A 4,951-nucleotide genomic window follows, 5' to 3' on the forward strand; every position below is an offset into this window, starting at 1 on the left:
ATGAAGTATTCAAAATTCACAACACCATATATGAGATATTTCAACACCAAAAAAGTGTAGTATAAGACCCCAAATATGTTACAATAGAAGCTTTTGCAACACTTTTGCTTTGCATTTGTTGCCGTTGCAATAGACCCCTATAGCAACATTTTTTGGAGTTATTGCAACATTTTCAAAGTACAATAATCATTTTGTTGCAACACTTTTCTCTATTTTAGTAACACATTTATGATGTTGGAATAAAACCCGTGCAACATTTTTTGTAACATTTATTGAAGTAAAGTATTGCAAGGTAAATTTATTGCAACATTTAGCTGCAATATTTTTTTGCCTTTTGTAATGCTTTGCAATTTTTAGCAATATTTATCTGCAACACATGATTTCCTATTGTAATATTTTCACATTATATTAGCAACACATATGTGCAACACTTTTTATTAGTCCGGACTTTACTATTATGTTTTATTTTTTTTGTACTATCTCAACATTATACCAAAAAAACATTCACATTCCAAATTTGCTTGATATTGAATCCAACAAAAAAAAACGTTAATACATCCCAAACAAAATCGGCTTATAAAACTACATCACCTTACATTTAGTACTTGAGTCTAATTTCCAAATAAATAATAATAAAAAAAATAACTTGTGTTGTCCGCTGCAACAAGTTCGAGCAAGAAACTCCCATGAAATGAATTCTCCGATTGAGCAGCAGACATGGCATACTTGTCGGCTGTCAAGTGTTACTTTCTTGAGAAATGAGCTCTACAGCTATAGTTAGACGCTTGCGTTGCTCAGTTGATATACCACTTACACCTGGCAAACCAACTAAGGAATCTTTTATATCATTCAGTTTAACAGTCTCCTGGACATCCCTCACAAAATCCTAAAAAATACATGAATAAAATTTAAAATGAATTATATTTCAACAAAAAATTGAACATTTAACCTAAACTTGACTTTAATACATACAAAGAAGGAAGGTCTAAGACACTGGTGATAGGACTAAACACTCCTATTTTCCTTCTCCTTTGGTACCAAATTAAGTTCAGTGTTCTGTACACGATTATTGCCTCCAACAGTTGCTGCGATTGGCTCCTCATAGCTGAACGAGTTATCGTCATAAATGTCCCACCATTTTTGCACTAGCATCTTCACATCTTCCCTCTGCATGCGTTCATCCTTTCCCGTGTATCTCCATGGTTTCGAACCCTATAATTGGTAAAAAAGAAACAGAGCTTAGTAATTCCATGGTTTGAAATCTAGATTGAGAAATTACATACAGTTCGTTTCTTATATTTTCCCAAAAATGAATAACTTTCACTTTGTCAAGCTCTATGTGTTCCGGATGAGTCCACAACATTGGAACTAAAAGATTGTATATAGGAGGAATTGGGTTGAATATGCTCTTGAAGTACAAGTTCAACAAGTCCTTCAAAATATCATGTTGTGCAAGTACAATATTTTAAGTTAAACTTAACGGCATCAAGTTCATATCTAATTAATACCCCAATAGTTTAACCATGTCCAGTATATTATCTACCTGCTCAACAAACGAAGAAGGTGGGGTGACTTTGATAGTGTTGATTAGATCATCATAAGTAGCTTGACTGGGTTCGAAAATGAACATTCCAACATTAAAATATGATGATGGAGCCTATCCCATCTCCGCTGGCCATTTTACCCTATCGGGGCATTGTTGGCAGTAACCAATCTTGTACTGAGGGGAATGATGCCATTCACAGAAACAGTCCAAAACCCCTACAAATGGCCATTTGGTAAGTCAAATAGTTCGTCAACATTGTCGTACACTTGAATATCCCCATCAAAGTATACCATCTTGTTGTACTCCTCAAGCTGCACTAGTAATGTAAATTGCATTAATACAAGTGTTCATCTAAAGTAAGAGTGCTAAGTACATTAATATAAGTGTTAAACATTTACCTTGAAAATATGAAGCTTGGAGTTGTTAATGGCAAAATGCTCATGAGCCCAGCCTACTTTTGATTTGTCCATTTCCGGGGCTTGAACCCAATCAATATCTTTAAGAATTCATCCATTCTGCACCATCAGAAGGCGGTGCTCTTGGGGAATATCAGTCATTTTAAAACCGCCATTCTCAGAGACTGTAAATGAGCCCGTTAAGGATAAGATCTCAAATCAACCCTGCAAATTCATAGAACCTTATTCCATTTTAGTCAATAAATTATTGACAAAGTTAATGTGAAAACATGCACACATTAGCTTAAAAATCTGTACAGTATGCCAGAAAAGAGAAAATCAGTTATCAGGGGGAAATAACATTATTATATTTTAGAAAATAGAGAGAGATCAAAGGCTGTAAATATAGAGATGTCTCCCCTAGTCAGAATTTAGAGTAGAAACGATTCTTCTATACTAATTTGTAGCTCCACAAGTTCATCACTTCATATCAGTAGCAACACTAGTATACATGAACACTTTTTCTCCTTGTATCTGTAATCTCATTCAGTAAATTCAGTACATACTGAATTTACTGAAATAAAAGATTAAAATACAGATGAGCAAGAGATATCATAGAATCTCTTTCAATAGAAGTGTTGTAGGCTTGTTGTAGCTCTTCTCTCTGATGATATATAATAAAAGTACTTTGATATTGAGCCATACGGAGTAAAAACATATATTATATCTATTGTATTAATATTTCGTATCTACTTCATGCCTTGGAGTTATAAAGTATGGTAAGACAAATAAATCTCTATGTGTAATATCTAAAGTTTACAGCACTAAAAAAGAACCTGTTATCTTTGGCAACACCGTCAGTTCTCCAAAGTCTAGTCAATGCTGTAAGTGATAAAGCACACTTCAACGCTTCAACCTAATTTCAAATCAACAAAATCAAATCTCAATCCCGTGTGTTAGATATATTTCAGATGTCATGTCTAATATGTTTCATGTTTAGTTTTCAGATCTTAACAAACAGAAAATATCAGGACTTACTAGAATCAGTACTTAGTGGAAGTCAGAACTTCATATCAGAACTTAAGGTCATATCAGAACTTAAGTACGAGAGAACTTACAATTAAGGAAGGAAGCTGATTTAAAGTAAAAGATCGAGACTAAAACAAAAGAAGATATGCATTGAAAGAATTAGAAGACTGGAAGACTTGTAGAAGATATCTGATTGATATATTTTAGAAGACAAAAGTATATTCTATATCAATTAGAAGTTATCTTGTAACTGTGTAGTATATAAACACAGACATAGGTTTACACTATAAGTATTATCATTGTCGAGATACATTATTCATTGTAACCTAGCAGCTCTTAGTGATATTTTTTCATCACTGAGAGAGAACGGTTCCATTATAACAGAGTTTATTATATTGAATATATCTGTTTACTGTTACTTGTGTTCAAGATCGATTTGATTGTAATAATACTCTATTCAACCCCATTCTACAGTGTTGTGTGACCTAACAATTGGTATCAGAGCTTATCTGTTAATACACATACAGTAAAGATCCAAACAATCATGTCTGAAGAAGCGGAAATTCCAGCCAAGCCCACTAAAACTGAAGAAACTAAAACCACTCAAATCCACAGTCGATATAAGATATTAGGGTTCCCATACTGAGAGCTTCTGAGTATCCCATATGGAAAGTGAAGATGGCTATGTTTGTGGAAGCTACAGATCTAGAATACCTTGATAGGATTAATGAAGGACCATATAAGCCAACCAAGCTCTCTATTGTAGTTGCAGATCAACCAGCAAAGACCATACCAAAGGAGAAAGGTGAGTACACAGCTGAAGATATCTCATTTATTTCCAAGGATGCAAGAGTAAGATATTTGCTGCATAGTGCCATTGATAATGTCATGTCAAACAAGACTATACTCCCTCAAGACTGCAAAGGAGATATGGGATGCTTTGGAGACAAGATGCCAGGTAATTGATGCAATAAAAAAGAATAGGAGGACTATACTCCCTCAAGAGTATGAGCACTTTGACTCAAAAGCTGGTGAGTCATTAACTGAATTATATGACAGGTTTATCAAACTCTTGAATGACCTGTCACTGGTGGACAAGGAATATGATCTTGAAAATTCAAATCTGAAACTCCTTTTAGCTCTTCCTGAAAATTGGGATTTGAAGTCTACTAACATAAGAGACAACTATGCTCTTGATGAAATTTATGGTATGCTCAAGACTTATCAACTTGAGATGGATCAAAGGAGCAAGAGACATGGGAGAAAGTCAAGGATAGTTGCTCTTAAGGCTGATGAGAAATCTCCTAAAGTTGCTATCTCAAAGAAGCGCAAAGAAAAGGCTCTCATCATAAATTCTGATTCAGAGTCATCATATTCTGATGATAATTATTCAGAAACTGAAAGCTTACCTGAAATGGATGTTGATGCAGAGATGATGAAATTGTGTGCTCTTATGGTGAAGGGTATCACAAAGATAGCCTACAGGAAATTCAGAAAGGGAAAGAAGTTTTACAGGAAAGGTGTAAGTGCTGATAAGAAAGGGTTCAGAAAGTCTGAAGGTAAAAGTGCAAAGTCTGACAGAGGAGACAACTCAAATGTCAAATGCTACAATTGTGGTGAAAGAGGCCACATATCTCATGACTACAAGAAAGGAAAGAGTGACAGAGGCAAGGCACTTGTCACAAAGAATAATAGCTGGATAGACTCTTTAGATTCTGAAGATGAGGTGAATTATGCCTTGATGGCAAATGCTGATGGCAGCCCTGAAACTACTGAATTGAAGGTACCTCAAACAACTTATGCTTTTCATACTGATGATATTACTGAGTTGAGATTATATCTTAAAACCATGTTTTTTAACATGTGAAAGATTAACTTCTGAAAATCTTGCTTATAAGAAAAGGAATGATTATTTAGAAAAAGAGTTAGTTATGTTCCATCAAACTCAGAAAGATAGAGATGATGCTTTTTATGTTAGAGA

At 34.4% G+C, this 4,951-nt stretch overlaps 1 pseudogene; it reads right to left on the bottom strand.

The window, feature by feature from the left end:
- Positions 1–736: 736 nt before the first annotated feature.
- On the bottom strand, positions 737–2,103 carry LOC141666268 (galactinol synthase 1-like; annotated as a pseudogene).
- Positions 2,104–4,951: the final 2,848 nt, after the last annotated feature.

The sequence above is a fragment of the Apium graveolens genome, chromosome 6, assembly GCF_009905375.1.
Source record: "Apium graveolens cultivar Ventura chromosome 6, ASM990537v1, whole genome shotgun sequence".
Classification (NCBI taxonomy): Eukaryota; Viridiplantae; Streptophyta; class Magnoliopsida; order Apiales; family Apiaceae; genus Apium; species Apium graveolens.